Below are 26,193 nucleotides of genomic sequence, written 5' to 3'. Positions count from 1 at the left end.
AGGCTATTATACTTTATAGAAATCCTGCAGCAAGGCACCTGGGTTTCTGGTTTATATATAACTTTGCAGTCTGTTTTTTTGGTAAATGAATTCACTTGGGCTATGTATCATTAAGGATTTTGTTTATGAAGGGTTTAGAGAGAAATAGTCAACATAGAGTAGCAGTGGCAGGTAATGAAACAAGTCATGAAGCATATGACAACACAGCCTTGAGAACCAGCTTATGGATGATCTGCTATCTGTGAGCCCTCTCATCTAATATTTGTAAACACATAGCTGGCAAATCTTCCTGTATTTTTCAGAGCTTTTATTGATTTACGTAGGAATAACAAATAGGACCCATGACAGGCATTCTCCTAAAATGATGTCGATATCATAAGGGAATAAAAAGTGTCTCTTGTTTGGTCTGATTTGGGGCACAATACCCTTAGGGTATAAAGAATTAAGTGCCTCTAAAACAAGCCTCTACTGACCACGCTGGAAATAGGAGGAAGACTACTTCTAGTAACGAAATCATCCTGGAAAATTTGAGATTAACAGCCCATTGACCTGCTATTAAAGTCCACTGCTGGGAATGTCTTAGAGAAATGAAGTTGCATTGTATGAGAAGTTAGCAATGACACCACGAAGGGAACTTGGCAATGGGAGTGGCCGAGAGGAGACGATTCTTATCAAAAGCCAGGCTATTAAAGACATGAAATTGGAGCTACACAAAGCTGAAGCTACACAGGTGAGGGGTAATGGGGCAGAACCAGGTGCCACCAGTATTGAATTTCAGGCAGTTCCCCTCCCATTTTACCTGTATTCGCAGAATGTTGAGCCAGTGTCAGCTTGCACTTAGAATGCAGTTGATCATAGTGCTAGGGAAAGTCAAACTGACAGTTAAGAGGAAGCAAAAGTTTCAGGGTCATGTCTCAGCTGGGTTTTAATTTATTCTCATTAGATACACTAATACAGCAGAGCATATAGTGGTGGTATTTTTTTTTCATTCTTTCCTTTTTTTTTAAGACCATGAATCATGAATATTAATGCAGTTCTGTTCATGTTGCCACAGAGTTTACAGGATGGTGGCAGACAGGGGGACGTGGGCTACCATATTATCATATTATTGGATTTGTTTAAAGAAGGTTCTGGATACAGTTCTCCGAATGCAGCTGGGCGAGCAACCCTGCTCTCTTTGTGTTACATAATGTCCCATCTGTGCTCAGGGAGTGTGGCTGGATGAGAATGCCATCAGGTGATGCTTCGGACTTAATGGTGTTCTTTCAGAGCTGGAGCAATAAACATTAAGGGACGTTAACTGTATTCTTTGCAGGGGTGCAATAAACATTAGGGGCCCTCTTGTACCCTTTCCCAAAATGTTGTCCAAGTCCAATCTGGGGAGTGTTTTGATAGCCAGTTCTAATTTCAAATCCTCCCTCCCATTCCATGGGTTTTGAAATTGATGAACTGGACAAACACACAGGCATTAAATTAATAGGCATATCTCCACATAACCAGTTTCTGGAAAGATACAGCAGTGCCTATTACTCACCTGACTCATCAGGACCCTAATAGAACAAAATGAGGTGAGCTCAGTGATCTGATTGATTTTCCTAGGGTGACAACTTTTGATAAACCGTAGCTACCAGTCACTGAGCTTCAGGAGCAAATGTTTACATGGTACCTAGAGATGATTCATGGGACAAAGGGTTCAGTTGCCTTGGAGACTGAGAAGATTGTGGGATTTCAAATTGAATCAAGCATGAAGTGATAACTCATGATAATCCCCGACTCTGTATTTCATCTACATATTTCTGCTTTTGCTTTTTTTCCTCTTTTTGATGAAACTATATGCTAAAATAACAAATCTCCCCTGTCCATAGAGAAACCCACTTTATCACTGGTAATGTCAGATGGTCAACATGCTATCAAGGAAGAAAGACAGTCGTTTTAAGATTATTTTTTGAAGATCTGCTCCTGACACATTCATATCAGTGAGTCATTAGATTTAGTGGTTTTGCTGGAACTAATAATACACTTGTTTTACTCATTTTGTTGTACTAATTTTACTGTCTTCTCTTTGCTATCATTCTGTGTGTCTCAGGTGTCAAGCCTATGAACTGGTGTGTGGTAGCATAGCATTTAAAGTGAGAATCCTATCATTTCTTCTATTGTCTATTTTGCCATAGTTCCTCATAGATGTGATATTTAGCTAAGATAAATTTAGCACATAGAAAATTTATAGAGTCATCATCGCCAGGATCAGACATTATTTGCCATGCAGAAGCTTTCCAATTTGAGGCTCTAAATAAGGAAAATTAAATGAACATAAATACAATTAGATGTTATATTCTGAAGAGTTTATATAACCTTAATACTTTACTAATTTAAATGCTAGTCTTTACTCCAGGTTGGAAAGTTTTGGTGCCTTTTAATTTAACTGGAACTGTCACTTGCTACCAAAAATAGGAAATGAGCATGTGAGTAGATCAGAGCAAAGAAAGAAATAAATTCCTGTTGATTATTTTATTTAACACTGTGGTTTCTCGCACAAAGACATTTAATTTCAAAGTATTTGACTTGGCCACAGCCGTAATTGTGTATAATATCCATTATCTTTTAATTGGAATTATCTTTCATCTTTGGTTACATTTATCTGAGGATCCCTTCAGAAAGCCCACCAGAAGCACAAATTCCAATTTGTTCTCTCAGCTTGACTAATGATGAAAAGTATCAGAAACGATTACTATGTGTTTATAAATCACCTCTTTTATCCTGATGCGGTTCTGGGATTTTTATACTGTTAAGTATTGTTTCTCTGTGGAATAGAAATGCAAAAATAAGAGCAACAAATTTCAGCATAAACAATGGCACAAAGTAAAAAGGAACAAAAAGTCTTTAAATGAAGCATCACAAAAGCAAAGTGTGAAAAGAGAACAGCGTAAAATATCGATGAGGAAATATATTTCCTCAAGGTAAAAAAAACGAAACAAAACTGAGTTAAAAATAGTCCCCGTCCCCTTAGCATGTAACAGTTCTATTCCGAAAAGCATAGAATCTGTGGCACAAAAGCAAATATATCTTAATTGGGCCCACTTTCATCTTCCTGCTACCGTTTCTTTTTAGTCACATTGAATTTGTCTAAGCACACTTGTTTACGTTCCTTTGCTATCACATTAGCATTTATTTAATTTTATAAAGTAAGAAATATGGCCGGTTTAAAATGTGGAAGACACAGTGGCCAGGAAACTTGAGGTCAGCTTGTGGAATGAAGCAATAAACACACACTTCTCGCTGTGAAGTATAACGCTTAGATCATAATGGGCTACCAAACAGCCTCGATTAATTAAATCATTCATCCAACAATTATTTATTGAGCACCTGCTGTGTGTCAGGCAATCTGCTACGAATTCACAATGAAAAGTGCACAGGGCAGAGCTCCAGCTTGCTTTTCTCCCAGCCTTTATCTATCTATGGTAGCTGTTCGCTGCCACCTCCACTGACCTCTCCCCTGCATAGGTTTTCCCTATCCCAGCTCCCCCTCTTTCCTGAGCTCTGAGCTGACATAAATAGGGACGGTCTACGACCTCCATGAACCATCAACACTATGTTTCCCACAGCCTCTGAGGCTGAATATTGAATCACTGAGCGCCTCACTAATGTTCGCGGGGCTCCTTCATTGTTTCCTGTATCCCCTTTATTGTCAACTGGACATGATACCTACAGCTACGGGTGAAGAATATGGGTACTTGGGATGTTTCAGAGGCTCCTGTAGCTGCAATTGGCCTGAGCCTCCAGACCCCACAGGGAGTACTTAGGTGGGTCTACAGGGCTTGCCGTAATCAGATTTTGCCTTATTGGAACAACAGAGGCAACCTTCTCTGCTGCCAACACTGGACTCTCCAGTCTAGGACTGGTGTCTTTCATTCAGTCTCTTCACATCCCACCCCCAGCTGGCTACCTTCAATGTATTCAGATAGATACAACCAAACTAAGTCCACTACCCCTCTGACTTCACTTTCTGGAAGCTGTGTCTCTCAGCACCAGCGCAGCATGGAACGACCACTTATCTCTCCATCACAGCATGGGTCAATGGCATCTCCTCTCTCATCTTGTGTATTGATCCTAATCTCTCTTTCTTTAAAATGGGAGTAGTACTTGGCATAGCTTACTTTTCACATATTACACTCATAATTTTTTATTCGTCTTTCCCATCCTTTTTTTAAGATGCTTGACAACATGTTTTTTTCCCCAGATCATAACTCATAACCCTCCATAGTATTTCCATGTTGACTGAGTCCATAAGCCTTAGTTCCGACCCAGAAGTTTCAGCTGGTTACTCTATCTAATAGCAGAGTCCCCTACAATGGACTGCAGGACTTCCCTGAGCCCATGTTTTTTGGGAACCAAGGGGTTGGATGATGAGCTTCTGCCTAATTTTCCTCTGCTACGGAACGTTACCTGCACAAGAGTATATTTGTGTGATCTTCCAACCTCCTTGTAACTCATTATCTCACCTTGACATCCCTGGTGTTGATCATGGGCTGAAGTTTGCCAGGCTTCAGACAGAGTCCAGAGATGTTCTCTCTTGACTCTAATTTGCAGCCCAGCTCTACTCCCCAGGGCAGTCACTAATCGACCCGTCCACTAAGTCTTTTTTTGACCCAATGCGTGGGTCTTGTTTTTAGTCCCAGCTACTCCCTTTTTTCTACTTGCTTGATAGCAGATAACCCAACCTTGTCCAAATCCTAAAACACACGCTTCTAAGCTGCACAATTTTTATCATCCCCTCCACTTATATAGAGTTGCATCAGTTAGGATGCTTTCATCAACAAAGAGTAAACTGTGACTCAGCTGGCTTAAATAAGGAAAATTTATTGCTTCACATAACATGAGTCTGGAGTAGGATAGTTCTAGGTTTGTTGAATTCGGCCGTTCAATGTTGTCAGCAAGAAACTGCATACTTTCCATCTTTCTGTTCTCCCTCTATAGCACGTGGGCTAGTCCTCATGGGGTAGGTTGCAAGTTGGCTGTCTCCGTTTCAGATATCAGTGATGTCAGAGGCATAATGAACATTAATGGAATGTTAATGCCATCACATTTTCATCCACGAGGAAAACCAGTCCCAGCAGTTTCTCAGAAGGTATCTGCTAGAAACTCATTGCTTAGAATTGCTTCTTACATCCACGCTTAAATCAGTTGTTGGTAAAGGGAATGGTGTGGTGATTGGCTTTGATCAGTCATAATTCAACCAGTAGGTCTAGGGAAGAAATGAGCCTCCCCCAGAGCACGATGGGGCCCAATGAGGAACAAAACTTCTGTTATCAAGAAGGAAGGGGAGTCATGCCTGTTGGATAAGCAGCCGTGTAAAGCTGGCCCTATATGTTACATCTGCTTCCTCACTGCCCAAAGGTACAGGCAGGGTCCATTCATGCCAGCACTTGCTAACGTGGCTACCCTTTGACACCACCCCATGACGTGCTAGTAATCCTTCCCCTGCCGTCCTCTCTCAGAGCCTGGGGAGGAAGGCGCAGGCGGTTATTCTGGATGGGAGCAAGTTTCCTGCTTCCTTATAATAACTGTATTGTTAAACACAGCAAAAGGACTGTTCCCTTTCTTAAAGTATTTCATTTCTGTACAGTGACGAGGGAAGAAGGAGGTTTACAACGAGTCCAGTGAGTGAAGCACGGAAGGAGGAGAAGGGTGAGAAAATAAACAATAAATAACTCAATATTTTGGTTTTATCTCCAGCTTCTAGTACCAGGCCTGGGACTTACTGAAGGCTTGAGAAATACTTGTGGTAGAAATAAAGTGAACTCTATAGAATTCCAAAGCAGGCTCTCACCATTTTAAAATTAAATTAAGTAATCCAGATTTGACGGAGTTTTCAGCACTAGAGTTACTGAAATTCACAACTACTCATAAATAGAGTTGATTGATATTAAATAGGGGTGATTCCTTCTGAGCCATTTGGACACCTGTGTTCACCTATAGCCACTGTTTCCCTTTAGAAGGGAGCCTAGGAATTAGAAGATTTTGAGATAAGCGTGGAATCAAATGATTCTGAAAGATGATTTGCTGCGTTGAACCATAGGAAGTATCGATTAACTCTCCCACCCTCATGTCATAGGGAGCAAAAGTAAGTGGGTCATCATCTCAGCAAGGAGAACATCACCAACTTCAGAGTAAGAGGGTGCGAAAGAGGCAGTAGAATTGGATACATAACAACATGGCTGTTCGAGGTCAAAGCTTCATAGATTGCTGCACAATTAAAATTTTTTTTTCCAAATAAAAGCTATATTATTTGTTGAATTTACTGATTTTTAAAAATTTACTTATTTTTTGAAAAAAAATATTTACTATCTTTATATGTATAGAGGTATGTAATGTATGATAGTTGTGTCTAAGGCTGTATTATCAAAATCTTTAAACACAAAGGAAAATTGAAAAAATGGCACAACAAATACCTATAGTCTCTCCACCTAGGTTTGGCAATAGTTAACATTTTGGAAAATATGTGTACATAATCACACACACATTTGCTGTACATTTGTATGCTGCAGAATTATAATACTCATATATTTCAACATGCTTCTCCTAAGAATAAGGACATCTTTCTCCATAACCAAAATGCTATTTTCATATTTAGAAAAATCAATAACAATTCCCTAATGTCATCCAATATCCAAATCATATACAAATTTTCCATTTGGCCAACATAGTTTTTATAGTTTGTTTTTCCCCGAGCTTGGATATGCTCATATGTTGCAAATGATTACTATGCCTCTTAAGTCTGCTTAACATTTTCCTCCCCAACTATCTTTTTATTTTTTTCGTAATATTGTCCTTTGAAGCATCTAAGCCTGTGGTTTTGTAGCACTTCTCATGTTTAAGCTTCATCTGATTATGTCATCATCATGATGTTTGTTTCTTCATCTCCTCTATATCTTGTTAACCAGAAGTTAAGTCTAAAGTTTTAATTAGACTCAGATTAAACATCATTGTGTATACATTATATTGCATTACTTTATGAGCTGCATAATTTCAAGTTGTCACACTATGAGTTATGCTAAGTTTGAATGTTTGGTTAAGTTATGATTTTCACATTTTCCTATTGTTAAAATATAGTTTTAAAAATTATTTCATAGAGACTATGTATTGGAAATTTTCCAGTATCTAATTTTTGTTATTACACTTGCTTTTAAAAATTAATCCTTTTCATTTCATAACACATCACCATGAAGTTATATATATACATATGTGTGCATACATATATATATATATATATATATATATATATATATGGCAAGAGAAGTTGAAAATTTACATGAATAAGTTATTTCTAAAGTATGTTTAAAATGTTATCTGTATTTTTATTCTCTAACATATTAGTGTAGTAACTTTATCTTTTAAAATAGCTCTCTTGCATTCCTGAGATTAATTTTCTTGTTTTGGAGAAAACATTAGTAGCTTTCACAGTTTTTCATTGATTTGTGGATATAATTTTCTAACAAGGTGTCCAAGTTAAGTAAGTGGGATGGTGCACGGCTCAGCCATCTCATCCCAGCAGGAGGGGTTTCATTGAGCAGTAACCACACCTGCTCAATCTGTTGAAATACAAATTATAAAGAAAAAATTGAAAAGTGAGTCGGTATTTTAGCTGGGAAAATATATATGATTTAGATTCTAAGGGAAATTAGCTGTAACCAAGAGAAAAATAGAAATCTAAATTTCTGTATGAGAAAGCTAAAACCAAGAGGGCTGTGGGATCCTCCCTGTGAGATTTCTCCATCATTTAAGTAATGTGTACACTTCTATAAAAAACTACTGCTCAAATAAATAAATTCTCAAACATTTTAACCTGTAGCTATTCAACATTCTGTTTAAATAATGAGATTTTGCCTTTTCTTTATTATCTTATCATTTGAAGGGTCTTTTTCCTCTTCTATGGAAAATGTATTATGGGCATTAGAACTACAAAATCAAAAATGCAAAATTGTGATGCTGTTAGCAAATAGTCTTGATGTGCCTGGGAGACGTGAGTTGAGGATGAAAGCATCTTATTCAGAGACAATGGTTTTTTTGACTTCCTGGCTGCACAATTCAGCCTTTGCTTTAATTTTTCATCAGCTATATTTGTCATCTCTGAGGGTGAACATTATACAAAGTATAAAGTAAGAAAATATGGGTGGAAAATTTCTCTTCCCACCTTTGTCTACATATAGCTTTTTAAGGGTTTTTTGGACTCTTGTATAAGGTTTGGCAAGACATGAATATACTTCTTCAATTGTAATAAGGAGCCTTGCTGGATATATTTTATCCTTAGGCATGGCAGCTACTTTTCAAAACATTCCTTGTTGTTGTACCTGTTATAACCTTTGTGACCATAAATGTTCTTTGCTTGATCCAGTTATTTCCATGCAATTTTCTGAGGCTTCAGCACAGACATGGTAATACATTTAGCTGCAAATCAGTGGACTTTCCTGGGGCTGAAGCTTCACCTCTGGAGTGGAGGAAATATAGGTTAATTAAGTTTGCCAATTACAACACATTTGCTGTCTGTGTCTTTTTGTTCCCTTTTATAAACATGGGGGATTTTAAGAAAAACTATTTGACATTTGACAATAAGGTTGAATAATCAAGTCTAAAACGGCATTTAAATGATGTCTAAGGCCATTTGTATCTTCATTTGCCAAACAGATAACCAAATAGTGGAAAAAAAGTGTCAGAGTAATTTTTTAATTTATATTCTCTTTAGGGTCGCTTACTCAGCAGAAACTTTCACTGCTTACAGCTTTCTCTCTGCCCTCCCTTGCTCATGCCTTCCACACAATCTATATCTTCTTTACATGAAGGATGTTGAGGTTATTAGGCCTTAGAGCAAGGAACCAAATGTTAATGATGATGTTTCCAACTGGTCAAAAACTTTAAAGCACATATTATGTTCCGTGCATTATTAGTGTCTAAATTACTTATAAACATCCTTAAAATCTTTCCAGTTGGGCATGATTTACTTCCATAAATCTTCTTGTAGAGAAGAGAGATGGTTTTCTTTTCTTTTTCTTTTTTTCTTTTTTTCCAACAAGAGTGTTCCTAGTGTGCTATGGAAAGAGACATCTAGGTTTTATAAAACGAATACAAAAGTGCTTTGTAGCAGATGGCACTTGCTGAGTAAGATCAACCACACAACACTTAGTGACTTAAAAGAATGATTTTTTTAGTTCATGGTTGTATGGATTGGCAATCGGATCTGAACTCAGCTGGGAGGTTCTGATGCTCTTGGTTCGTGTATACATGTATACATTAGGGTAGCTGCCGTATCAGCAGAGATCTGGCTGACAGTTGGGATGCCTTGGTCCTCTTCCAGATGGCCCCCCACCATCCAGCAGGCTAACTTAAGCTTGTACCCACGTAAGGGTTACAGTGTCCTAAGAATACAACAAAATGCATAGCCTCCTCATGACAGGTTCAGAATTTGCATATCATTTCCACCAAAATAATGCCCAAGTCCAATTTAGATGCAAGGAGTGGAGAAATAGATTCTACCTCTTGATGGGAGGGATCACAAATAATTGTGCCATTTTGCAACCCTACCACATACCTAAGAAAGCAGAGGAATTTAAAGGATTCTTCTTGTGAACATTTTATAAAATACTTAACATATAGTGGGTTACCAGGTTCTTTTCACCATTTTTATTTCTGCAAACAAGATGTTTATATGTTAAAATTCTAAAACTAAAAATACCTGCTACTTTCATAGTCATGTTAGCTTTGCAAAGTATTCTCACCTTATTGTGCACTTAAATTTCCATAAAAAACTCATGAGATAAGTGAGATCATTATTGTTGAAATTGAACACCATTTCACCTGCTTTTATTCTATGCTCATCAAAATTTTAGCTACCCTTTAAGAAAACATTTCCCTAACAATATCCCTTACACTTGACCCTGAAGTATTTTCTCTTACCTTAGATAGAAATAGCATCTTTAGCAGAGTAGGAAAAAGATGACTAGAACGTACGTAGCTAACTTAAACGATTAGATAATTGAATCTTACTATATACAAGAAAAATAATTAAATTTAAGTATCATGAGCAGTAGTTGGCTTGCTTGGTATATTTGAAAAAATGGTAGAAGACAAATTTATACGGAAGTTGATCCCTTACATACAGTTTTCTAACTCTGCATCATTCTAATTCAGAAATTATTGTTTAATTGTTTTTACTCCTAGATACAAAAAAGTTGTGAAATCAAGTAACGGGTCCATCAAATTCATTATAATGTCCTTATTACCGCCAGGTGATTCATAAATGGTTTTCAATGAGTAGAAGTTCTCTTAATATTAAACTACACACATTAATAATGGTATGATATATGCATATCAATTAGCTATTTTATGTTAAATGTTCTCACGTTTAAGAACAAATCAGGTTTATTTATTATGGGTCAGTCTGTTATGGAAGATATAAATTTATTTGGTAGAATTTAAATAACCCAGGAAATCAATCAGATTAATTTGGGCAAGGTGTATAGTCTTATACTTCATCATTATTTATTGTATTACTTATATAAATATGCTTACTATTTAAAGTAAATTTTATTAAAATAAATTTGCTTTGAAAATTGAATATTTAAAAAATATTCTATTGAAAAGAATGAGGCTACAATACTACAAAATCAAGACGGGAAATCTATGACTCTAAAACATACTACTACTACTGCTAATAATAAAATAACTCATTGGAGAGTATAAATAATCAAGTAATAATTACTCATTGAGATTGATTTCTAAATATTCTTTTGAAAACATTTGGTGTAAAAATAGTTTGTAAATGCCTTTTATGAAAAAAAAAAGCTTTCAAGATCAAAATGTTTGGAATACGCTGCATACCATAGTATTTTTGGGGGCTTCAATTCTCATTAGTATATCAAAGTTTTCCCAGTTTAATACAGTAGCACCTAACTTTTTGGACCACGCTACTTTAATAATATATGGTAACATAGTTCCACTAAACACATTTTTGTAAAATAGAATTACAGAAGAAAATTTCAGAGTTATAAAATACTTTAGATATCAGATAAATTGATTCAATATGTTCTGAAAATTTGTGGGGTGACAAATATCAAATACAAATTCAGTTTGAATTGCTTTATAGAAATACATATTTTTTTATTTTTGAAAGGCCTTATTTCATCTCCTTCATTAAAGATTTTATAAACATATTTCTTAACACTGGCTTGTAAACCACATAAAAAGTTAAGAAATATCACTACAGTATGTTTCCACTGTGATTTAAATGACAGTTGAAGTGGTTGTTAAATCTGATGAAACGAAGGTCTGCCTCTGGGAGTGGCTCATGGTTTGAAAAACAATTCTAAAACATTTTATGAAGACACACTAAGCACACAGATATGCTTTTAAGAGACAACTACAAGTTATGTATTATTCCTGAATGCTTAGAAATTACTGTTAGACATATTTTAGAGTATTGTGCAAAGATGCAAATAAAAACACGTTAGTTCACATTATTATGGAATTTCAGATATTATTTATATTGTTATCTATGTGAAAAATGCTATTATAATAAGTGAATTTCAATTTCAGCAGCATGGTGGTTTAACAAATATAAATTACATCTAAATGTATTGTTGGAAACAATCCCACTCTTTTTGATCTTAACTTTTCAATAAATCCAATATTCTCCATTTGTCTACACTGATACGAAAGATTGGCAGAGGCTGGAATTATATTGTTATGTTTGATCCAAAGTTATATTTAGAATAATTGTGTGAATTCTTCTATTGCTATAGTTATAGTAACATATTTCCTTCTATTTCTAATGCCAGTTTTGACAGACTGACTGTGTCACATCAAGCAGGACACTTTTCTTTATTATTTCTATTTGTAATGGAACTTCCAATAAGTTGGAAGCATCACTTGAGTGTTCTTGGGATTGGTAAAAGAACTACCAAAAAAATTTGAATATATTTGGTTTAAAAGAACCCTAATATCTAGAAAAACTGATATGTGAATTCCCATTTAATCTTTTCTATATATTTTAGAACACACAACATATTTATTTAAAAACCTCACATGATGTTCCAAATGTTAGAAAGGATTGCTTTTCAAACACTAAAGTTCTATTTAATTACAGGATTATGTTATCCTTTGGGGTAGCAATAATAAAGGACATTAAAACAAGAAGTGCAAAAGTTTTTAAACTGAGGTATTTTTGTTTCCTAGTTTCTAAGTAAGGATAGTTGGAAAACTAGCTGATGTGCTGACATTCTAACACAAGGACTATGGCAGATTTTAAGCTGATCAAGACATCACCACAAATGAACTTATCTACAAAACAGAAATAGAGTTACAGATGTAGAAAACAAACCTATGGTTACCAGGGGTAAGGCGGGGGGAGGGGTAAATTGAGAGATTGGGATTGACATATACACACTACTATATATAAAATAGGTAACTAATAAGGATCTACTGTATAGCACAGGGAACTCTACTCAATACACTGTAATGGTCTATATGGGAAAGAATCTAAAAAAGTGGATATATGTATACGTATAACTGATTCACTTTGCTGTACACCTGAAACTAACACAACATTGTAAATCAACTATACTCCAATAAAAATTAAAAAAAAAAAAGACACCACCTGATGCGGTTGTGCTAATTAGATAGACTGGTGTCAAATAGCCAAACTGATGAATTTATATGTGATGTGGAAGCAAAATAGATTTGTTTCAGGCAGCGTTCTGTGTGAAACCTTACTTCCTAAATCTGTTACTCTGAGTGTCAGAATCTTGACTGCAAACTGCCACTTTGGTCCTCCTGGTTCGCATTCATTTACTTAATTAACAGCATCTTAAAGTTTCCTTCCTTCCTTCTCCTTTCTCCCTCCCTCCTTTTTTCCTTTCAACTTACGACTTCACAAGGAGTGGAAAAGTATCAGCAGAAGAACTAAACATTCATTACGGAAACAATAATTCACAGTGAACTCTAATAAGACCAAACATGTGATGATCTACTTGAAATAATATGTAGCATAGTGAAAACTAATATTTAATAGAATCAAGAGCAACGTAATTTAAATATTATCTACATAGTATTCATTGATATCTTGGGGCAGATATTTCAGCCTATTTTAGTACAATATTTACCTTTACAAGAAAGAAAGCAGTTTAAATGTTTGAAATGGCAAAGCTCATAGGTCAGTCTGAAAGAAAGTATAAATGTTGGCCCACAGTAAAGAAGGCCTTTATCCATAATAAAAGAAAAACTCAGTTTTTGGCAAATTGGTGAGATTCATTTGGGAGTGAAAAGTCAGAAACCTGCTTCTGTACACTTTACTTAATCTGTCCCCTAACAATATTTCTACGTAGGCAAATTAATGATCAAACTTTCTGTGAATATTTCAGATTATATAGACTAGGTACCATTAAATCATATAATTCACAATTCTACTTAACAGGAAGAAAAATCATGCTTCTCTGTTCTTTTTCCTCTGCTCACTCTGCCACACCCATCTTGCTAATTAAGTTCCTCAACCTTGAAGATAATTGCACTAATGATAGTGCACATTTTTTTTTTGGAAGAAAAAAATTTGAGGATACATTTATGTCATATTAAATGAAAACAGCACTTGAGAGAATAACCTTGAAAAGCACCATAATATTTGCTCTTGCTACAGAATTAAGGTCGTTTGGAGAAAGAGATGAATGCAGTTGCTAGAAAGAAGAAAGTCAAAGTATTGGTAACTACTGATAGCCCTTGAATTTTTGTCTATGTCTCTAATTAATTACATACAAGCTGATAAAGACCACATGCTTTAATGTCTTAGGTTTTGAGATTTTTCCGTGGGAAAATAATACACAAATTTAGTTACTCTTATTTATGTACTAAAAATATTTAGGATTTTGTAGAATGTTACCCTAATCTGAAGATTAAATAAACCTTTTGAAAACAAAGCAAAGATCATATGTAATAAGGAAGTGTAGCTGATTTCTCACATAGATTATCTTATTCAAATAGGACTGTCCACATTCAGGAAGAAAATAAAAATCTGAACAAACTTTAGGACTCCAGGTTATTTATTTCAGTAAATCAACAAGAAACATTGTGTAGTTGACTATTCTCATTACTAGATTTTCATTAGATGTTTTAACCTAAAATGATTTGATGTTGAACTATAATGGATATGTGATATACTTCAAAAGCAAAATCGCTGTCTCAGTATAAAATGATCATAAATTGAATTGACATAGGTCCATTCTTTAAAACACTTAGCATTGTCTCTCCAGTAATTAACAAAATGGTAATAAAATAATGATCTTTAAGGCCTCTGTCTCACATTTAGACAGAAGTCTACAACAGTCTTTTTTCTGCTCAGTGGTAACAAGTTAACCGCCAGCCCCTAATCTGTCCATCTAACCTTTCACCCTGTGGAGACTCACCAGCAATACGACAGCAGACTGGCTAATACTAAGCAGCCAAAAACGCAAAATTAAACAAACCAAAGATTTAAATCTGTGAACTATAAAGTTGATATTAGCAAACTACTGTAAAAATAACCCTACTGGCTTGGAGTAAAGGACAACTGGTGTCATTGCCCCTTTTCTTCCCTTGTTGCCCTTGTGTTCCCATCCATCCAAATCTCTACCCTCCACCAGATTCCACATCTAGTATTTCCGGAGACTCTGAGATTCATCAAGTTTCAATGATTTCTGCAATTAAGGATGTCTTCAAATTTGTTATAGTTTTATCTGACTACATATTCTGGAAGATTCTGAAGACAGTATTTTGTGGTCGGTTGGTTAATTGGGAAAACAGCAGATACCACAGAACTGTTTCATGCCTCTCCAAATGGCAGCCTTCCAGAAGTACGGTGAGGGGGTTTATGGCCCCTAATAAATCAAGATTATCAAATAAAGTTGAGCATTTGTTTTCAAACTGGTTCTAAAAACATATTCAAATATCATACTCTACATCGAATATTAGTTTGGAAAGAAAACAAATGAAGGAATACGTAGCCTATGTCTAAATATCTTAAAATTGCAAATCAAAGTAAAGAGTGTTTTATCCTTCTATCTTGACAAATATACCTTCAAATTGACAATATCAAAAAATTGGTTTAGCTATGATATTTATATAACAGAATGCCAACAAATATAAAGACAATTGAACTCTGTTTCTGTTTTTCGTGACTAGCTATCATTAAATGGGTTGGTGGCATTTAAACAAGAACTTAAGTAATAATAAGGTAATCCCATAAATTATGTCATGTTATTCCATAAAATATATTTTTCTTGCCTTTATTTCAGCAAAATAATCTTGTTATAATAAAGAACTATTAAATGCACTACTGATATTAAGGTGTGCATTTTGAATACAACTGTATTTTCTTTTTTAATCTTTTAACAGAATGTAAATGAAAGCAAATGTAAACATGTAAGGAATGTAAATTAAAGTAAATGTGAGAAATCAAATATTATTTTTCATGTTATCCAAAGTAAAGTTTCTCTTAAGTATTCAAAATTTTATCTATGCCAAACATAATTTATAATTACTGAATCACAAATTATGCAAACAAAAACTTTAATTTTTGCAAAATTAATTAAATTTTATATAACATGTTTATACAAATAAAACCATTTACAGTTCTAGTGTCTCTGTAGCTGGCATTGTTAACAGTTGGTCCCATACTTCATGCATGTTAAATCCACAACAATATACATGCAAATTCAAGAATAATAAGAATTATTTAACATGGCAAAAAGTTTCTCAGCTGCCTTGTACATGATATGCTAATTTTTTAGTGTTCTAGAACCATGAATTGGAATGTGAACAGAAGCAAGAAAATGGGTACTCAGCACTCCTGGGAAACAATCCTTTGTCATGCAAGAATCTCTTGCATTCCTACTATCTGAGAGAAGGATTTGACAAGTTCATTAATTTGAATTTTTCTTACCTAAGCACATCCACAGCTCAATTATCCTGCCCTCTGAAGTACTGTCCGTCTCTAAATTGAGCCACAACCCTTCACTAAATCCACACGTGGTTACCTCTTGATGGGAAGAAATAGGGAAAAAGAAGTGAAGCAGGGTAACCCTGGAGCCTGAAAGATGTTAGTCACCAGAGAGCACGTGTAGGTAGGGTCCCAGGCTGTGCTGTGTGCTGGTGCTGACTGCTTGACCCTGAGTGAGAGGGGCGTCTATAGTCCTCAGTACATTTTTTTCCCCTGGGTTTGTGATCCTTGAGACTCTCTAAAGCAGTGGTCCCCAACCTTTTTGGCACCAGGGACCTTTTTTGTGGAAGATTATTTTTCCACAGATGGGAGGTGTGGGGTGGCACAGGCAGTAATGCCAGCGATGGGGAGCAATGGGGAGTGGCAGATGAAGCTTCCCTTGCTTGGGTCTTTAGTTATACTGTATCGGTACATAATTCTATGACAATTGAAATGGCTTTCTAAGGCAAATGCAAACAGTGTACAGAAGCAGTGTCGTAAATGTGAATACAGGTATCTAGGTATATATATATCTGTATATATGAAGTCTATTTATACTTATTATCAAAATGTGTTTCTTTTTAAAGAAGTATTGCTTTAGGATCAAGAGAGAAAACTACCTGGAAAATCAGAAATCATTGAGCATCTTCCTTGGGAAGAAATGGTAAGAATAAGAAAGGAGATGGGAGTAAGAGAAGAAAATGTTTCTCATTGCAGTTGTACACTAATATAAAAGATACGGTTATAGAGCATTTGAACCGTGAGTTTAAAGGCAATACAAACAATTCCACTAAATTTATACTCATTTACCTTCTTCTTTTTTAATTTTTTAAATTTATTTGATTGAAGTGTAGTTGATTTGCAATGTTGTATTAATTTCTGCTGTACAGCAAAGTGATCATTTATACATATATATATATATTCTTTTTCATATTATTTTCCATTATGGTTTATCACAGGATATTGAATATATAGTTCTCTGTGCTATACAGTAGGACCTTGTTTATTCATTTAATATATCATTTACCTTTTTCTTAAGCAGATTTGTACAAGTATATAAGTATTTTACTCCTCAATTTTTGTTATACAAGAAATAACTATGATTGGAAATATAGGGAAACTGCTCAGAAACATTTCTGTTTGAAATCTAATAGGAAAATATAGGTCTTGGTTTTTAACGCTTATGGTATTTATCACATGTGCATTTATACCAACAGTATATGTACACGTGCAGGAAATACTTGAAGAGGAAACTTCTTCAAGAATGTCTCAGCTCCCTCCTCAGCAGAACCATGACAGTCTCTTATCACCATCAATGGTCCTGGTCAAAGCAGAATGTGGCATCCTTGTGGGAGTAATGCAAGATCATAACATTGTAGCAGACAAATCAGATGCAAAATCTGCCTAAGAACTTGTTGGGAATTTACAGGTAGGGGTCAGAAAAAATTAAAGACCTATTCTCTGAACCTAGCAATGCAGTTTTGCAGGGGAAAGGAAGCTTGAGGAAAGAGTTAAGTGAGAGATAGTCAAGGGAAATGGCAAACTAGCTGAAATAAATGAGTTAGTGAATCTCAGCTGGACTTAACCTTTTCAAAATTCTGTAATCCAAGCTGTATTTTTTTTTTTTTTTTACCTCTAGGTTTATTCAGTCTGAAAGCATCCCGAGATCTTTTGGGGACGGTATTTTTGGGCAATATTTGCATGCTCATGCGGCATCACAAATAAAAAAATAATTGTTATATTGGGGAAATAATAATGTTATATTGGGGGAAGCTAAGCATTCAAATAGGTGATCAGGGATTAGCTGCCTTCTGATTATAAAGAGGGCTCTTAGAGCTTAATCCCCAGGAGCTATTTGCGCCAGTATTTTTAATGGCCCTTAATAGCTGAATCCTGCGTAGAACACATATGCATGTATTTATATTTATATTGATACATATTTTATGTATCAATTTCTATTCCCTAGCTGGAGTTTGTGCTGTGAATTACTATAGTACTCTTTTGTCTAAAATGTAGTTATCTAATTATGTGTTCTGGGAGATGGCAGAGCTAGACTCATAGAGCACCAATTCACAAGCATTTAATTTTTGTTTTTAATAAGAGACTATGAGAAAAGGGATCTTTCTCCCTCTGGAGGGCGTGTGCAGTACTCATGCTTAAGTGGTACTCTCAGAATTGGAATTTTCTTTGCCAGTTCCTCTGGGTATCTCATTAGGTGTTTCTAGTACTCCAGGACTGTTTCTAGTCTTCCCTCCGGTAGGACCCTTAAAGAAATCCTGTTAGTAAACCACAGGCTAAGAAGTCATGCAATGTGAACCTAAAGTAACTATGTAACATCAAATAATGCTAGCAAGATGTGGTCTTTAATTTTTTTGAGAGTGATACAAACCCCTATGAAGTCTCTTTTTCAGGTTCACTAAGCTAGTAATATCGTGAGCCCGCACGATTCAGCCCAATAATCTAGTAGAATCAAAGGACCTGATGGAAGCTTATGTGATTGGTAACCAGAAAAAGGATGAAAATGGGCCTGGATGGGAGCGGGTCAGCCCCCCTCCAACGTGCACAGGCCTTAAAAGATTTGAACCGCACAGTCATCTGTACTTTACACAGCTGAGTGTTACATGTCTCTTTCGATAATGAAGGCTCGGTTAAAACTATGTTTTGGCACTCTGAGAGACGAATATAAACCTATTTAAACTTGGTGTATCTAACACTCAATGTCACGTTTTACCCATTGGCACGCATTTATCACTCTGTTTCCCAGTAAACAACTTGTAACTCACCGGTTACTTTGATTGACAGCAGCCTTTGGCATTACTTAGCACTCATGTACTGTATTGCGTGGAGTCAAACTTTCATGGTAATTGGCTTCAACCACAACAATAATAATAGAAATAATCATTCCAGAGTTAATTTAAAGGAGCCAAAAGAAGTAAGTCAAATACGAGGACAATAAATTATGGGAATTTCTCATTTAAGTAAGTAACAGGTTTAATAGCTTTCTCTAGGTACTGAGATCATTCAATTGAACATCTGCTTTCCAGCTGTGTATATTGATATATTACCAGGTTTTTATTCCCCTCTACCCTAAACGTATCCATAAGTTTTTAGGAGTTTCACTACCTGACTTTTTGACAAAGCCTTGATTGTGAAAGATATAAAAATGTCAAAAATTCTGGAGGACATATTATGCCCAAGGTATTATTTTTCAATTGGCTCCAAAGACAGATGTCCATGAACAATTAAACCATTCTCCAGTCACACCTTGTTCCAGCTGGGATCAGAGAATTAAAAGGAAATAAGCCCTCCTCATTTACTTATTGCTGGAGTTCCTATAGTTTCCTGACTGTTATTAGAGTTTTATTCAATAATTCTATCAATGCAAAAGGTGTATTGTACATTGCTTTAACTTCTGAAATTGGCTTTTTGATATTAAATTTAGTATTTCTTCTCTTACAATAATTCATATACTGAGCAACTACTTTCAGAGAAAGCCCATTAGATGGAGATTAGGTTATCTTAAATTTGCTAAATCCCAAGTCAAGTCTTAGAGAGTTTAGTCATAAAGTACCACACTGAAACAATCTGTACTAAAAAAATGTGAGCCTTGCTAATCAAAATGGTTGTAACCCAATATCTTGTCTAATAGGGCAACATGGAATGTGTTCTCCCCTCTCAACAACAGCAAAAATCCCAGATAAGATGTTACCTTCTTCCAATCAGCCTTTATCGTTACTGTCACCATAGCAACTAAAGAGCGTGGAGTTGCAGCCTAAACAAGGGACCAAATAACATAAGCTTGTGAGCCACTGCATTATCAGTGTTCATGAGATAATAATTCAAAAAAACGCTCAAGTCATACCCACAAAGAACAAGCCGTTATTCTCTTTCCCTGACCAAAAGTATGGTTAATAAAAGTATTTCACCATGTTCTGGGCTTTATGGATAAAACAGCTTAAGAAGTGGGATGATGTAACCTGAGGGGACCATGTACTCATCTCAGTCCCAGAACTCAGTTCACAATGGCAATCTGCTGGCTGGCAAAGTAATGTCAAACTGAACTTGAGATTTATTGATTGATTGGTTTAATTTTATTAAATGACCCTAAAGAAACACAGGTTGCTTTTTTTTTCTTAACAATATATATAATTAGGAGAACGCTGTATATGAAAATCTGAAGTAGCACAGATTTGACTGCTCCAAATGAGTTCTAAAATAGACCCTTGAGCCATCACAGCTTTTCAGATTCTTAAAGGAACATCATAATCTGTGAGATGTTTTCAAAATTCTCTACTTTATTATTTTTCAAAGAGCAATAAGTTTCTAAACACTTTAGAGGCATATCTGAGGAGAAAGGTTAACAGTAATAATAATAATAAAATTAATAATAGTTAATGGTACTTGCATACTTATAACATGCCACTTGCCATATACTATGTCATTTAATTCACACTATTGTTATCCCCAGTTTACAGAAGAGCATATTGAGTCACAAAGAGAATAAGTAACTTCTCAAGTTTAGGATGAGGCAGAGCTAGGATTTGAACCCAGGCATCTGACTCCAAAGGCTGCTCTCAACCACTAAGTTCTGTTCAATTTTTCTTTTGTGTTATGCCCAAAAGGCCCAATAGTGTAGCTAAAAATACAAATGGATGTATATTTCTTGATCCCCTTTCATCACTATTTATTGAATGTGCTATCCTTTCTCTTATGTTCGCATCTTCTTCATGTCAAATTTATGTCTAATTTAAGTTCTGTGACCTTTACGCCATTCTTGGCAAGATTCATTTAGGTTACCTTCCATAAACTTTTATTTTTAAGGGGATAACCTCTGAACTCTTATAGCTTATAATGTCTATGCATTTAATACCTAACATATCCAATCTAATGTTATGCTTTAGCTCCTTAAAGACAGCCAAGATTTCCCTCTCCCCCACCTCTCAGAAAACAGACCTCCCCATGGAGAGGATATTACAGGCTGGATTATCACAAGGTGCCCTGGTCAGAGGGCTTGTCCCAGAGGTAGCTTAAAGCCACGGAATTTTTGGTGATGAACACAAACCAGAAACGAAGGCAGCGATTCCTGAGGGTAAAACTTACCATGAGTAGGAGGGAAGCAAACAGGCACAGAGCAGCTCCATTCCAGCTTTTCACACTGTGTGACAAGAAGAAAAAACCATCAGAGTCAGGGATCAGATGCACGGGGTTTCTTCAACAGGCAGATAACAAACCTTTCTCTGTGGTTGACTGGGGACCCGTAGCGTCAGAACCTGCAGTCCCTATAAAAGCAAGAGACCCCCAGTCTCGTGGGAAGTCAGAGAAAGAAATATGAAGGTTCTAGTTATATGTTGTAGGTCTGTTACCATTAAAATCATATAGTGAAGTAATGTATGAAGTCAATTTGCTTCTCTCCAAAATTACACAAAATTCTAGCTGCATCCCCAGACACTCAACACTTTTTTTTTTCCTCCCTTTACAATCAACTAAGATGCATTTCATAAGTAATACAGTAAATGAGAAAAGGCTTTGTGCTTTTACCTAAAGGGGTTACTTTTCTCCCTGCTTAAAAAATTCTAGAAACATGCTAAGCTTGTCTACCCAAGGTAACGGTCATTCTAAGACCTACAAGGGTTATTATGGGGAGAGAGGACCAGCCACATCCAGGATCAACAAGCGAAGCTTAGATGCAGATGGACGAAGAGAAATTAACAGTTCATTAAGCCCCGAAGGTTTTGCAACTTAAATAGCAAATGAAGTATGAAGAGTTCATGTAATTACAACACAGTGTGACAAGTTCTCTGTCAAAAATGTGAGTACAGGGTACACGGAGAACTGTCATTCCATCCAGAATGGAAGAAAGAGGGCCAAGGAAGGAGAAGGCAAAGCAAGATCAGGAAGGGCTCTTGGTGAATATAACATCTGAGTTAAGTTTTGAATAATGAGAAGGAATTTACCAGCCAAGGGGCTGGGTGAGAGAAGTGATATTCTGCACAAAAGTCAACATGGCAATTTCAAAGATCCTTAAATACTTTAGCGTGGCTGGATGGTAAAACTTCATGAGTCAGAAAAGTCGAGTCTGCAGACTTTGGCAGATGCCAGATCACCAGCAGACGTGGCTTTGTTCTGGAGCTTGAATTTTATCCTGAAGGCATTGGTGAGCCACGAAGGGGTTTTAAGCAGTGAAGTCACAGCTCTTTAGCTTTTCAGAGGTTTGAATTTTTAATTCATCTTTCATCAAGTGGAATATCAAAAGGATCAGAAACCAAACCAGCCCGGGGCCAAGAAGACCAGTCACAATAACTCAGATGGGAAATGATGCAGCTGACAGAAGAGAAGCTGTGAGATTCAATAAGAAGAGATGCGGTTGAGCATGATTAAGAGTCCATATTGATGGGACTTGCTTACCACTGGGTTGGGAGAGGGGAAAAAGCAACAGATTGGGGAGTGTAGTGGTGGAAAGCCCCATTAGTCCTGGGACACAAGGTTTTTCTGGATCCTGAGTTACCGAGCTCCTAATCTCTAGGTCAAAGTGCCTGTAAGTAGAGGTGGCTCACTGTGGCAAATTAAAGAATGAGTGGTAATGATGGCCAGTGTGTTCTAGGGAATTCTTGAGAGGTTAGCCAGGAGGAGTTTTAGCTTCTCAGAAAAAAGGAGGAAGATGAAGATGGCATCTTTTTTCAACACACTCTCCTTCTCGTGCCTTTTGAGTCAGAAGGAAGAAATTGAGCCTGCAGTCAGCATTCAGCTAGAGGTGTAGACCCTAGGAATAATCCTGCTGTGGTCCTTCTGCAAAAATGTGTATTACAGTTTTAAGTACCTTTTCTTCCTTGCTAGATTTTTCAGAGTAAGAACTGTGTCTTATACCATAGTAGTTCTGGAAGTGAGCCAAAAAAGAAAAAAAAAGTGTGCTGTGAGTTAAATAAGACAATCTTCTCTAAGGATGGTGAACTCACTCAGCATATAGCAATGTTAATAGGGAATTTCTTTGTCTGTGGGTCTATTTCTGTTTTATATATAAGTTCATTTGTATCTTTGTTTTTTAGATAGAAAACAAACTTATGGTTACCAAAGGGGAAAGGGGGGGAGTGGTGAGGGATAAATTAGGAGTTTGGGATTAACATATATATATATACACTACTATATAGAGAATAGATAAACAACAAGGACCTATTGTATAGCACCGGGAACTATATTCAATATCTTGTAATAACTTATAATGGAAAATAATCTGAAAAAGAATAGATGTATATAAAAATATATATGAAATATATATTATATTATATATAATATATGTAACTGAATCACTTTTCTGTCCAGCTGAAACTAACACAACACTGTAAATCAACTATACTTTAGTAAAAAAAAATTTTCTGTGCTGACACACACAAAAACATACAGCATTTCTAAGTTGTAATCATTCACAGAACATGTATTTACTGAGCACATAAAATGTGCTAGGCGTGGTTCTGGGGATGGAGGATATAGCAGTGAGCAAAATAGGAAAAATCTCTTGTCTTTCTGGAGCCTACGTTTCAGAAAAAGAACAGATAATAAATAAGCCAGTAAGTGCATAGCATGTTAGATGATGGTAAATGTTGAAGGAAAACATGAAGCAGGAAAAGGGGACAGAATATCAGAAGGTGGCTGCAATTTTATTTTATTTATTTATTTTTAAAAATTTTATTGGTGCATAGTTGATTTACAATGTCGTATTAGTTTCAGGTATACAGCAAAGTGAATCAGCTATACATATACATATATCCACTCTTTTTTAGATTCTTTTCCCATATAGGTCATTACAGAGTAGTATTGAGTAGAGTTCCCTGTGCTATACAGTAAGTTCTTATTAGTTATCTATTTTATATATAGTAGCGTGTATATGTGAGATAGAGTGGCCACATCTGGTCTCATTGAAAAGCTGATATTTGAATAAAGATCCAAAACGGGCTACGAGCAATCCACACAGATACCTGGGGGAAGAACTTCCGAGTAGAGAGAGGAGCACGTGCAAACATTTTGAGATGGGAGTTTGCCCAGCATGTTTAATGGCCAGTGGCGGCAGAAGGTGTGTGAGCAGAGAGAATGAGAGGAGGAAAAGTAGGCCATGAGAGCAGAGAGATGGTGAGTAGCCATATCAGATAGGCTCAGTCATTTTCAGGTAAAGACTGGCTTTTATTCTTAGTGAGACGGGAGCCCTTGCACAGTTTTTCGCAGAGGAGTTATATGGTCTGACTTATGTTTTAACAGGATCACTCTGGTTGCTGTGTTGAGAATAGGGCTATAAGAGGGAAGGCAGGGGCCAAAGCAGAAGAAAAATAGGAGGCTTTTGCAATTATCTAGGCAAGAAATGAAAGCAGCTCCAAGCTTGGAGCAAGATTATGGCAGTGTAGGAGGTCTGTTTCTGGATATACTATTAAGGTTCTGGATATACTATTAAAAGGACAGAAGCCCAATTCACAGAAGAGTATGTGGTGACTGGGTTTGAAACTGCCTTAGTTCCCAAGACCAGAAATTGCAAGATCTGAGGTTGGCAATCTGGAGAACCAGGAGATCTGATGCGTAGGTCCAGTCTGAAAGCCAGCAGACTCGAGACCCAGGAAGAGCCAGTGTTTCAGTCTGAGTCCAAAGGCCAGAAAAGACCAATGTTGGGAGACAAGCCATCAAACAGGAGCTCCCTCTCACTCAGCCTTTTTGTTCTAGTCAAGTCTTTAATTGATTGGTTGAGTCCCATCTACATTAGAAAGGGTGATCTGCTTTACTCAGTCTGCCTAAATCGAATGTTACTCTCATCTAGAAATACCCTCACAGACACACCCAGCATAATGTTCAGCCAGATGTCTGGGTACCCCATGGCCCAGTCAAGTTGACACACAAAATTAACCATCACAAGACCACTCTTTGTCACCTTGGCACCTATATGCATCTCCTTAAACCATACTTAGGCTCCAAATAAGGACAATAACAAGGTCATAATTTTACCTAACATAATACAACTATCTTGTGTACAACAGAAAGCACACCAACCCCTTTCCCAGAAGAGAAGGTAAAGTCCTTGAGTAATGTTTATTCTTCTCCTTGATATTCCATAACTAATTAGCAGTACTTAAACACTATGATATAAAGCCAATACATCTTATGTTACATGATAAGGGAATACAGAGGAAAGAAAACAAACATATTCACTTCATATGCACATGCACAGATTCACAACAAAATAAGGAGGAAATACCCATAACAGTTACAGTCCTCATTTCTGTAACTGGTCACATGGCCCATAGCTGATATTGATAATTACCTTCTTCCACTATTCATTCTGTATTCTCTTTGCCTTCTACAAGCACTTCAGCTGGTTGTGATTCTTTACCTGGTAGGATGACTCAAACCTTCATTCCTAAAGAGTCTGGGCCATTAGCAGTTCTGCCTGAATTGGGTTGTTATAGTTTTCCATTACCTTAATCCTAGGGCATAATAATACTAGAGACACCATAAGGGATCGCCTACATTCCAGACATACTCTTTCTTATTTTCTTTGTGGAGTAGGAGTCCAATTTCCCCTCTGTATTCAGAATTAATCACTCCAGCCAGCATAGTAAATCCCTTCTTTGCCTGTTAATCCAAAGGCATAAGAATCCCAAAGTGGCTGGGCTGCAGTCTTAATTTCTAGTTCAATGGACTCATCCTTGTGTCTCCTGACAGAAGTTCCTCCCTTTGGAGCTGAGACCTCAAGGCCAACAGAGCATAAAGTCATTGGAACAGGAAGCACACATTTTGCTAGTGGGGTCACTAGGGGTAATAGTGAATGGTGCCACTCTCATTTATACCCATGATTCCTGGACCTCGAAGCCTGGCTGTGGGTGAAGCAGCACCATATATCAGACACTGATTCAGAGCATACACAGCTTTCTAGAAAGAATCTTGCCCCAACCCTTCAAGGTATTGCCACTCAGCTGGTGCTGTAACTAGGACTTTTAAAGGCCATTGATCATTCTATCAAGCCAGCTTCTTCAGGATGGCGGGGAATATGGTAAAACAAGTGAATCCCCTAAGCATTGGCCCATTGCCACACTTCTTTTGCTATGAAGTGACCTCCCACTCACTCAGCCTTTTGTTCTGTTCAGATCTTCAATTGATTGAATGATGCTCATCCACATAAGGGAGAACAATCTTCTTTACTCACTCCACCAATTCAAACATTAATT

At 36.5% G+C, this 26,193-nt stretch overlaps 1 long non-coding RNA gene across 1 annotated transcript; it reads right to left on the bottom strand.

Annotated features, from left to right (window-relative positions):
• Positions 1 to 294: 294 nt before the first annotated feature.
• LOC309635096 lies at positions 295 to 23,779 on the bottom strand. Its single transcript, XR_014248643.1, has 4 exons — positions 21,949 to 23,779; positions 21,095 to 21,149; positions 19,704 to 19,766; positions 295 to 8,485 (listed from the first exon to the last, which is right to left on the bottom strand). It is a non-coding gene; the product is annotated as an uncharacterized lncRNA (long non-coding RNA).
• Between the last annotated feature and the right edge of the window lie 2,414 nt (positions 23,780 to 26,193).

Source organism: Balaenoptera borealis (assembly GCF_965194805.1).
Source record: "Balaenoptera borealis genome assembly, chromosome: 9".
NCBI classification, from domain to species: domain Eukaryota; kingdom Metazoa; phylum Chordata; class Mammalia; order Artiodactyla; family Balaenopteridae; genus Balaenoptera; species Balaenoptera borealis.
This window is presented reverse-complemented; position numbering and strand designations above follow the sequence as displayed.